General features: G+C 40.6%; 1 protein-coding gene across 2 annotated transcripts in view; it reads left to right on the top strand.

Annotated features, from left to right (window-relative positions):
• LOC144474331 (uncharacterized) overlaps positions 1 to 12653 on the top strand; it is a 100967-nt gene that overhangs the window by 32545 nt on the left and 55769 nt on the right. The window lies entirely within an intron of this gene.

Raw genomic sequence — 12653 nt, forward strand, 5'->3', positions numbered from 1 at the left:
AACGAACTATAACGTATTACTATACTATACTACCACGTTTACTGCAACGTGTGTTTATTATTATAAAATTCATTTTATAATATCATTTATAATATTAGTTTCGCGTTAGCCACCACGCAACAACCTGTTCTCATAGACCAGGCATGTCCCAACTGTTTATTTTTTTCTCTACGGCAAGAATGGACAAGCGACGTGCACAACATTCAGTCGATGTCTGATGTTGTATAAATTTCAATCGCAATGTTCTTCCCCGGTTCTCTTCAGTTAACACTAAACCTACTAAAAGCGACCAGAAATTGCCACACAAGAATTACACGATGGAATTCGTTCAAATATTTCGCAATTCTTATGATAGCCCATGCCTAGCCCATGCCCCCCCCCCCCCCTGTACAGAGACATATTCAACAATTTTGAACGGTGTAACAGCTTTACGACACCAATAGTTATGTAATGAAAAACGCGGAACCGGTCGTTTGACCGGCGATGGTAGATTCAGCGTTAATCGAGTTATCGTTGTATCGCCGCTTCGGGGGAATCGGTTGAACGTTCGTTCGATTTTCTGGCCAATACGTCGCAGGGATCCGCTGTTGACTTTGACCTCGTCGATTGTTTACACGGTTACTCGCGACGATACGAGTGAATCACAGTTTATACACGGCTGCCTACGGCTTCGACGACACCGTCGTTGCCAGGACGCGGGAACTGGCGAAATTTCGTATCCGTGTGAGCGCGCGCGCGCGCTCTGACTCCGGGGATAGGAAAATATTTACACAACGTCAGGTCTGTGCAGGCTCCGCTGATTTACTGCACGTAAAGTCGCTCGAATGCGGACACCGTAATCTCTTACGTAATTACTGTATTATGAGAGGCATCTGTGTGGGCACGTCGCGTCGCAGCCAAAGAGCACGGTCTATTGAATTATCGTGCAGTTTCGCGGTGTCGTACCTGAAAACCAGCAATAAATCTACGACACGGAGCCGGCTGCGAGTGCGCGCAATTTCTCGCCGATCATTTCACGAAAGCGAGACCTTATTGTTTACACGTGGCCGTGTAATTGTCGCGCGCGCCTAATTATCTTTTTTTCTCGGCCGTCGACGGTTGCACCGCCACGGCGGTAGAAAGCTGCGTTTGTCGTCGGATTTGCGAGTGAAAGGAACGGGTTTCGGAAATGTTTGCATTTCGGAAACGCTTCGTTCGAACAATATTTTGATCGCGGGGGGTATTATAGTGGCGTTTTGATCGTTCAATTATAGAGTTGAATTATAGACGAGCACTTTAGTTGGCACAGTAAAAGTATTTAATCGAAAGTACAATGGATAGACGCGCCTGTTGCAACACGCGTGCTCGAGATACGGTAAATCGTTATCTGGATAAATATTTTCGCATAGAAGATAAATTATATGAAACCAGACACACTTATATTTCACGATGCAAGCATTACGCTCGTTGCTAGTGTAAGATATTGCGAAATGCGTGGTTTTCCATGCCATAATTGTTGCACGAACAGCGGCTGGATACGTGATCGCGGTTTCGACGAAGAAATCGTTCGCTTTCGACGAAACAGCGTACCGGGACACGGAACCTTCTCCATTAATCACACCTTGTCCGGTTTAATAATAAATCTTCTGTGAGCATTAGCGAACGTTAATCAATTTTCCCCGAACACCTCGCGCGGGAACATTTGTTTCCGCAAAGCAAACATTCGGAAACGGTACAAAAGCGTTTCCCGTATCCCGTTAACAAAACATCCATCGATTTGTTGTTTCTGGCTCCTGTAAAACGCGCCATTACCGGCTCAATTTTCGCGTTCACAGCTCGCGGACGTTTTGTTTAAATTCTCCACGATCTGTCGACTCGTACGCGCGCGCGCGCGCTCGTCTCGTCTCGTTTCGATCCGCCGACCGGAAGCCGAGGATCACCGACGCTTGTTCCCGGCCGGTCCCCTCCCTCGCCGGCGCGCTCTATCCGCGATTCGTAAACAACGGGGCCTTTCTAGACGCCCGTGAATCTGTTTCGAGGTATGTTTCTCTTCTGCGACTTGGAAGCAACGAGGTCAGTGATACCGGGGAGAGCATTTCGTAATGGCCGCCGGAGTCGACGAACAGCTGCCAGTCTCTGCCCGCGCTCCTACCACCCACTCCCTCGATCATCCCATTTGGTTTTATTCACCGACGCTTCTTAACGAGGTATTACGGTCCAGAATGTGCATTTATTTATTAACACTGGCGAGAACTAGCCAGCCCTAAACGTGACTAATGCGTTTCGTTTTATAACGACGACAAGATTGAGTTTATTTAAACCTACTGCCATTTTTATTAGGACACGCGCCACAAGTTCGTAGACAGATCTCTGACAGATCGTTTTTGTACCCTTTTTCGATTTTAGAAGAATATAGAAGAAAAAAGTCGAAGGCCTTTTGACTGCTTTGACAGTTCTGTTATTAACACTGCGACTTTTTTTTTTATCGTTATTATAGTAGCGTGTTTCGTGTCGCGGTTTCACTGTCACGATTACTCGTGTTTTGCCTGCGCACAGACTGTATCAAATTAATACACGAATATACAATTAACCGGTATATAATAATTTAATCATTCAGTGACAATAATTTCAGGTAATAATTTAAATGGTACAGTAAAACTCGATGTTTTACACGCATACTTTGGAGGCTATGTACGTTATTCTTAAATGACCGTATATTGTTTCTCGTAGGTTTCGCTCTAAGAGGTGCGAATTTCTCGTTTTGAAATTATATAGAGGAAATTCAAAATCCACATATTTATTTTGCAACTCGAATGGTAACTCTGAGGCATCGCTCGAAATTGTTATACGATGTTCCAATGAAATTTTTACATCGTTGTCCCACGTCGGTCCTTTCCGAAGGAATCTGCTCGCTATTTGTGCCGGTCGCCACCCACCCCCACCCCCGTTTTCGTCGCGTGTCTAATTCCTCTTTAATCAGGCTTCGCGCTCATCCGATCGATAGGATTTCACTCTCGTTTCGTGCCCGTACGATCGCCGCGAATCGTTCGTCTGCTCTCTTTTCTACTTTCGTTCTCTCTCCCTCTTTCGTTCTCTCTCTCTCTCTCTCTCTCTCTCTTCTTCTATCGTTCCCTTACCCCGGATCCACTTCACTTCTCTTAATCAAATTTCACTTTCGCCCCGTTCCACGGCGTTTCGACGTAATTCGACCTAATTGCATTCGGTAACGGTGCACACTGTCGTTCACTCTTTATTTATCGTGCCCCTGCCCCCCATCCTCGGACCCCTAACTGCGCGTTTCCCTCTCACTCACGCCCACTACGAAAACCGAGCCTGCTCCGATTAGCGTTTACGACCTTTCGAGTAGCTCGCCTTCCATTTGCCTCGCGCGGCTTTCGAACTTTTTAGAGCTGCGCCTTGTTCGGCGGAGCTCGATTTTCATCGCGGATGTTGTTAACGTTCGCCGCGAGCCTGTTAACATCGCTCGGGCGTCGAAGAGTATCGCGATACAATTAAATGGCACGGTGGAAAACTGGCATTTTTCGCAGATTTATTGTCTTGGAGGAAATTTCGATTTTCGTGTGATATTTGTGAAAATGAGGTATAACACAGGGGTGGTAAATGATTTTTATTCGGTGGTTATTATTGTTTTATTTGGTATATCTTTTGTCGAACGCTCGGTAATTTTAACGTCGCCGAGTTTTTACTATTATAGGTACATGGTGACTTTTACATTGTTGGTGGTATAAGAAAATAAGAAATTAGCAAGTTCGTATAATATACAAAACATTTACATAATTTTCTACGTATGAATATAATAATAAAGAATTAAGAATAAGAGGTCATAATAAAGAAAGTCAGAGCAAATTGGAACGAAAATTTAGATCGAAATTTCGGAACAAAAATCAAAACCTTATTAATCCCTTGCACTCGAAGACATTTTAACTCTAAATTCAGTATAGTTTCTCTGATCTACTATAATTTCAATTTACATAATTTATTGCATTTTGTACACATCGAAATGAATGTTGCGACTCGTACAGCAGTTACATTCTTGACAATTTTTCAAACAGATAAACGAATGTTATACAATTTTTAGTGGTCCCATTCGAGTGCAACGCTTTAACCCTTTGAAATAATGTTTCTGCATTATAGTATATCCTTTTTATATCTTATCCAGTTGTCGCATTTTACATATATTTATATATTAGTCTTGTGACACATAGAGCAAGCTACACTTTGAACAACTTTTGAAATTTAATTTTTTGATAACATAAAGATTACTTTTGAACTTGACATAATAATTCTCGTGGTGCCTCAGAGTTCGAATGGTTAAATGCTCGTTACACAGATGTTACACAATCGCAGAGAGTTGCCCATAAGTCACGAAACAGCCTGGAGAGAGAACGTTTACCATAGGAGGCAACGACGTGTCACAATATTTAGCTTATGGATCATCGCCGGCCGTCAATATTAATCCGACTTTTCTGCCAATTAATCTTAATCTCGGTTACGACCCTCGTTAACGATTCATTTCCTTCTGCTTCGATGATCGCCAGTGGCCCGGTTACAGCGACGCTGTTTGCTCCACGCGAACACAGATTTCACGGATTTCTTTTTTTAAATTCCTTCTATTATTTGCGTCTATCGCGAGCCTTCTTTTCAACTTTCTTCTCAAGGGCTTCGAGGGTCGCGTCCCCATCTGGCATTTATTGCCAGCATGCGAGCCTGTCCTACGATTCGGACTCGTTTCTCGGAACGGGACCCGTATCTGATTCTATCTCGTTTAGTTTTTACAAACACTCGTTTTATCGCGCGAACTTTCGCCGAATCAGCACCGCCCTGTTCCGCGGCGGACCCTCCTCTCGTTAGCCATTTTGTTGCGAACGGATCGCTCCGGGCGATAATTTTGCCGCGTGGAATAGCGTTCGCGGGAGAGCGGAATTCTACTCGTCCGGTTTTAGGTCGATACGCAGCCGTAATCTTTTTGTTCGTGATTTCTTTTAACAGAACCGCTTTGTGAAACTCTAACGTTGATTTTAGTTATTAATGGGCTGCTGATTCTGACGGGAGGATGATTCGTCTTGGAGGATGTAAACAATGTACGATTTCGTTAGAAAGTGTAGAGTATACTGCAGTGAACACAGTTCGTTTCCTTGTTTTAAATCTTTTTCTATATTTATTATATTTATATTTTTAAATATTTTTATTATATATTACATATATTTTTTTTTGATTATGTATATATAGAATTTTCTGCACAGCAATATAAACAACTGAAAGGATAAACTTCAAATTTAATTTATATATATATATATATATATATATATATATATTAATAATTATAAATAAAATATAGAGTCCACCATTTAAATTTCTATATTAATAAGCAGAAAATTAATGAGCACCTAAATATGTACACAGAAACGAGGATTACAATAGGTTTTATTGTAAAGCAACGATTGAATTTAGTGTCGACGATCCGGTCTCTGCGTGTTCGCCCGATGATTAACACCACGGTTGTGTAAAATCCGCCGATAATAAATGATTAATACGGTCGTATCTCCCCCGGGACACGGTCCGCGTGAAACACAGAGACGGGTTCGAGTCTCCCACAATTCTTCGTTTATTTAACAAAGCGCCAAATAATGATGAGTCCGATATCCCACGGCTGTTTACTTGCGCGGCGGCGGGCGCGTTAGGCACGGTGAATCATCGCAAGCTGCGAACATTGTAATTTAAGAACCCGTCGCATTCACAACGACCTTTCGCGCTTTTGTTGTTCTGGGATCAGTGGATGACGCTTCGTTCGAACAATCCCTGTTCCCGTTTCGAAAAGAGGCACGCTATCGCGCGCGCAAATATTTGATCGTTGATAACGGCTCTCCAAGAAAAGTCGCGACAGCTTATTTTGCAATTTATATTTTTCATGGGTTTCTCTTAGACCAACGATGCGCTTTAAGAATGAGCTGTCGTTTATGTTACGCGTCGTTTAGAGATATATTTTTGTTAACTGTATGTAAGAAAATTTCACGTGACGCAAGTTCTTCTTTAATAGCGTCATTTTCGAACGCTTGGAAAATATTTTCCCCCAACGCTATGGCAAATCAGTAAACATTCCAGATGGTTGGAACCGTTTAATCAATTTAACAAAACGAGAATTTCAAGATCAAGTTTCACGGCGTTGCAAAAAAAATTACATACGGAGCCCGGAGAAATAATTCCGTCGCAGATACACGATCCAGGCGGCCGTCGACGTGTTAATTGAGAGTTTTAAGATTTCCACAGCGAGAAAGCATCGGAAAATGGGCCGCGTTCCAGTAATAATAACTCCCCGAGGAGACTCCCCTTCGTTTTCATTCGAGGCAACGTGTCCGTATATTTAGAGGTGTGACTTCAACGCTGGATTTTATCGAGCCGTTAAGTAATCGTGACGTGTCGGCGTCTGTAATTCTAACGAGCCGGCCAGTAATATCACTAATAACGTTGCATAATTTCTTGTAACGCTGTAACGCGTATTACGCAGACGATTCTACACGGCCATTTCTTTTGATCGTCGCTGCACCGGGTGTTCCGAAAGTCCACGCTTCTATTACAATTTTCTTTTCAACGTAATATAAATATAAATACAAATACATAAATATAAATATAAATACAAATATATAAATACAGTACAAATATTGAAGCGTTCCGTTTCAATAAAGAATATATTTATTTTAATTAGCAATTCCAAGTTTGTATAGTAAAATATGTATTTTAAATATCTATTCTATATTTATAAAATTGATGAAGTATATCAACCAGCATTTTATTGAACACAGATATTAATTAATATTTTAAGCGAAGCATGTACGTGACAGAATCGAGGGAAATGATATTTGCAGATATTTGTACAGTAACTTCCAAAAGTATTCATGTGACTTTGACTTCTACGATATGCATATATATTTAAGTAAATATACACTCAATTGGAAAAAAATCTTTTACGGTGTATTAAACACTTTCCCGATTTAGAAAAAAATATAAAAAATATAATAATCTCGGAAAGATGTAGAAAAAACACGGAATGTTCACACCGCTTAAGTATTCGAACGATTTATAAAGTTAAGCTGAAAAGTTATATATAAACTTGTATATTTATTTAAACATACGTCGTATCAGTGAAAATGATCCCAGTCTCCTAAATACTTTTTCGAGCCACTGTATTTCTTAGCTGGAATATTTTCGCCGCGGTACGATCTCGGCGTTGAAATAAAAATAATTCAGCCATGAATCAGCGGAGCCTCCGTTCCACTTGCTGAGCACGCCGGCGTGTTCTAAGACGATCCACGGCATGTCCCGGTAGGAAAACAGAGTTCTGTAATTTCCGAAGGGACAGCTCGACGGACCTAAAATGATTTAAACCGCCGCACGGATTTCATTTCACATCCGCAGAGAAGCGATCAACCGGGACGTTTAACGCTCGTCAGAGTGTCGAGCGAGTCGAAGGAGAGAGAAAGAGCGAAGGAGAGAGCGATATAACGAGAGAGAGAAAGAGAGAGAAAAAGCAAAGGAGTGAGAGAGAGAGAGTGAGAGAGAGAGAGAGAGAGAGAGAGAGAGAGCCAGAACACCGAGAAAGAAAGATAAAGGACAGGAGTAGAGACTGTCGATCTCTTTATGTAACAAACAGCAGAGGAGCAAAACGACGCGGAGAATTCTAGGAGCCGCAAGCTCGGACCACCTCAAATGACTTCCGGACTGACGCTGGAATGAAATAAGATTAATAAGGTTACCTCGCCTGCCTACACCTACATGCATATAGGTGTATATTTAACCATAGGCTCGTTCATGCACGCATGCCTCGGGTTCATGGCATCGTGCAAACTAGAAATATAATTCACTTCTTGCCTCTGCGCGATCGCCGATTCGATTCCAGCCGATAATCTCGTACAGTGGTCTCTTCATGCAAATACCAGCGAGAAAGTATACATTCTAGGCGATTTCGTCGCGATTTGCCATTCGTTTCTGTTTTTTTTTTATTTATGTCATTAGACACATCGACAGGCGGTCTCCTTGTGTTTTTCTAACTTTACGTCCGTGGACGCTGGGTTCTAAAAGGACAGTAGTTTTCTCTTTGTCGTTTCGGATCCTATGGAAATTCGAAGAGATTTTACAGAAGACGATTTATAATATAGGAATTTATAATATAGGAATTTATAATATAGGAATTTATAGTATAGGAATTTATAATATAGCAATTTATAATATAGGAACATACGGTATAGGAATTTATAATAATTTATCATACTCTCTCGACGTAAGCGGGACGCGTATGCCAGCGAATGTTTTTTCACCGCGAAAACGCGACGCGTGATCTCCAGGGTTCGAAATACCGCGGGGATTTCGAAAGCTGGCCGACGTAGCCTAATTTTAGAGAGGAGATGGCCGCCGATTCTCCATCATTGTTCCGACTGCGTTTATAAATATGACCTCACGCCGTGTCGCGCAAATGAAACTGCACCGAAGACAAGGAGCTATGCGCCGACTCGACGTTTTTCCTTCCGCCGTGTCTCCCGGTTGCATTCTCTTTTCTTGCAACGAGGATAACTGGTCTCGGGATCCTCGAAGTCCTCTCGGTCGGTTCTGCAGCTTTTTCCAACATATTTCGAAAGTTCGTGCCGTTGTTGTGGTATCGTTCAGTCTCATTTTCGCCGCGCGAAGCGGAGACTAATTGTCGAGCGTCGTTTAAGAGAGAAACGTGTTTAAGTCGGTCTACGTGCAAAGATCGGTGCAACCGTTGTATATAAATTAATATGATTTAATATGAATTAATATAAATTAATATAGATTAAATTCGAATTAATATAAATTAATATAGATTAAATACGAATTAATACGAATTAATATAAATTAATATAGATTAATATAAATTGTCTATGTTAATTCTGGAAAATATAAGTTACTAAAAAACATTTTTTTTTCCTAATCACGATAAGGTGCAACCATTTGTTTGTTTATATTATTACGGAACAGAACAGGTGCGGGTGAATCAGTTCCATTCGCGGGTTGTTTGTCACGCTTTTTTATTGTTTATTGCAGTTACGTCGTCGGTAATAAATAGAGGGCGCGTCATTATGTATTTATGTAGTGTACGTGAATCATAAACAATTCGTACGATTATTTAGCACTAAACCTATCATCGCCAGACAAATGATTGGTTTCACAATTTTTGTTTCATAATCGTCGAAGTTACAAAGTTGCTTCCATTAAAAAAAATTCTCGAAAACATTTCTCTATTAAAGCATAAACTATTATAAAAATTATGAAAAATTCGAATAAATTCTATGTAGTAATTCTTATGAGACATATCTTTATTAGTAGCTTCTCAATCGTCGTAATACTTCTAACTTTCTATTTAATTATTTTAAAATATCTTATAATTGATTTGTCATAAAAATTAAATTTTTATATTAATTTATATAGAGCTAACAAAAAAATTAGAATACCCATAAATAAATTCATAGGGAAACGGAATTTTTCAATTAGGTTAAAGCAATTCTCTTTAAATATTATGCAAGATCACTCGTGTGAAAGATTGAATACAATATTTTTATTTCTTGTTCGTGCTGGTAACTGAGCTGAAATATTTAATTGTTTACGAGTTAGTGAAATGGTGAAGCCGTATCTAAAAGTTTGCTTCATTCATGGAGCGATATACTATAGTTGGCCTCATCGTGTACTGCTCGTTGAAATCGTGATGAAAAATGACGCACAGATAAACCTAAACTCTGCCGGTTGCCGGAGTCAGAGATTATCAGATCTATCTGAACCGAACTGTTTCCGAGGAAAGTTCAAACGGAACTGTACGCCGCTGTTCGTAAATAGAGCATTCGAGCAGTCTATTCCATAAGTGACCTAAGTCCATGTTTATTTAAATTGAGATATTTAAGGGTTGCGTTTAAAAAATATAAAAAGATACGTTTACAATACGATTTGTAATTTTGACTGCAATTAATAGGATAAATTTCCTTCCAAACGTTTTGCAAATTTAGAGATAATCCATGCACGCGATACTGTGATCAAATTGCCATAATCAGTCAACTTCCACGAGACGTGCTTGTATCCGGATTTGTAAAGCTAATGTCACGCAACATTGTTCGAGTAATTACAGTGATTCCGACTCGAATATACAGGCAGGTAACGATGCCTTCGTTGCGTCATACTCCCGTAATGGCAAGCTTACAGTGCAGACATAAATGCAGATTTATGTCTATGTAAGAAGAGACAGTATTTTGTCCGAGTCTTGTATATTCTGAATATACTAGTTCCCTTAATTAACGCTAAACCTAATACGATCGAAACGACCGGTTCCCTATTTGACAGAGATTTGTAAACGCACCTTCACGGTGCACGATCGAATTACATTATCGGAGAAATTGTTCCATTAAAAATTGTATGAAATCTAAATAAATTGGATCTTTTGTGGTGACATGCGCGTCAACGAATTGTACCGTCCTATAGGTTTAGCGTTAGCAGTAAAATAATATTTTGTACTGGCACAAAACCATGGCAGGGGCTACCCTTTGCCATCGAGATGGAATGAAAGGCCCGTTCACGCGACTCGATCGATGAAAAACTGTCTCATTAGCGATCCGACCCGGCGGCATCAATCGATCGATCCTCCGAAGAAAGTCGGTCTTCAATTTGCACGATCACCGAGCGAGCAGACGTCATCCCCGGCGCGGCGACGAGACGAGACGAACACCGCGCGCGCGTTGAATCGTCGGCCGCGTAACGACGCGTGATTCGATTTTCCCTCGGCAGACAGAAATAAAAAAGCACGGACGGCCGGGGTCCAGGCGCGATTGGGCGTAATTGAGGCGATCGTTCGATTCCGGGGCCTCGTCCGGCTCTTCGGACCGCGCGACCAACCGCAGACGCGCCGCCGCGACTCGAGCGCGCACTCGGATGAGGCCCGCACTCGTCTGATCCGCTCGTCTGTAAAAATCCCGAGCGGCGATTCTTTCTCGTTGAAAGCCGCTCCCCGCGTCGTTCTCGTGACGAGGAACAGAACCTCCTCTGCTCGCCTTTGAGGCTTAAAGACTCCGGCGGCTGGTGCTTGAAGACCACCGCTCGATCGTCGAAGACCCCTTTGAGCGCGCGCGGTTCGAGACGCGTTCCGTGCCCGTATCTGTTTGCGGAGCCGCGCGAGTCTTCTTTTTCTCTGTTTGACCGCGGATGCGCCGACGCAGCCCCGCAATTTGTTTAACGATGTGTCCGAGGTATCGCGGCGTTAATTAATAGGGGCCGTTCTTGGTAGACCGCGGATATTTCTACAGAGTAAAAGTTATCTGCAATATGTGAATGATAAGAAACAGACAATGAAAATTTGTATTTGTTAAAATGGTTTTAAACGATAGAAAATAGTACGCTATTTGATATTATATATAATTATATTATATAATCGTAAATGCATGAAATACATAGTTCAGTTATTGGTAAATTAGACTTTGGCCGCTGTTGCTTTCGTTCGCCATTTGCGTTTTCCGTTCATTCGGAATCTGGAAATTTAAGATTTTCATGGGAAAAAATACGAGCGCAGTTTTTACTGTTGTTAGTAATCGATATTTTAGGTGCAAAAGTGATCCACTTGGTGTATACGTAAGTTGTACGGTGAACCGAATTACCGTCGAATTCAATTATCAAATTGGAAGTGGAGACGATTGCATAATTTAATTGATTGGTTGGGTGTGGTTTATCGATTTGTTTGGACGAGACGTCAATAGTGTTGCACAGCACGGTTACATAATGTTATTGAACGGGTAAGGTTGTTTTAAGGGAGATTAGTAGGCTCCGTGTGTTTTAGGTGATCGACGTTCATCCCCTAAATGGACTCGATTATGGCTGTGTCACTAAAAATAAAAGACACCTAGTTAAATTCTTAACAGCTTTGCGATAATGGTATATATTATAGAAATAATTATATAATATAAATTTTGTTGAGTAAGTATAGTTTAAAGTCAGTATAAAAGTATGAGTATAATATAAATCTCTTTGATGTGATTGGGAGGATAATTAATTAAATACTCTCGTGCGAATATAAACTTAACTTTTACGCTTTTCTATTCAGTAACATCGAGTAACAGTTTTGAATATTACAACATTAAAGGATAATATTAGCGAAATGAAACAACTACTTAAAATGGAGATTTCACATCTTTCATAATTAAAATAAGGGAAGTTTTACTGTCCTAATATTTAAACATCGAAGAACAATGGGCATGCGATTAATATAAATTTTTACTCCTCGTCTGAAAATTTATTAACAACGAAAAATTTCTAATAAACGTAGTCGCGAAAGCAATTGGATTTCAAAAAGATTAAAATATTGCACACTCTTCCCTTATTTTTATGGGAAATAAAAATTGTGAAAATTAATTCTAAAAAATTGTCCACATTAATTTTAGAAAAATAAATAATAATAATTTTAACGATTATAATAAACTATATTGGTTGCAACGATAACCTTAAATTCGCCTAACGTCCCCCCAGATTTGTATTTCACCCCCCGCATCTCTGTCACAAACGCATAAAATCCGCGATCCAATCGTCACCATTTCAATCATCGCGACAGCATCAAAAATCAATCTATTGAAATAAGAATCTTCAGGACACCGTTACACAGTGCCGAAAGG

This window comes from Augochlora pura, chromosome 8 (genome assembly GCF_028453695.1).
Source record: "Augochlora pura isolate Apur16 chromosome 8, APUR_v2.2.1, whole genome shotgun sequence".
Lineage (NCBI taxonomy): Eukaryota > Metazoa > Arthropoda > Insecta > Hymenoptera > Halictidae > Augochlora > Augochlora pura.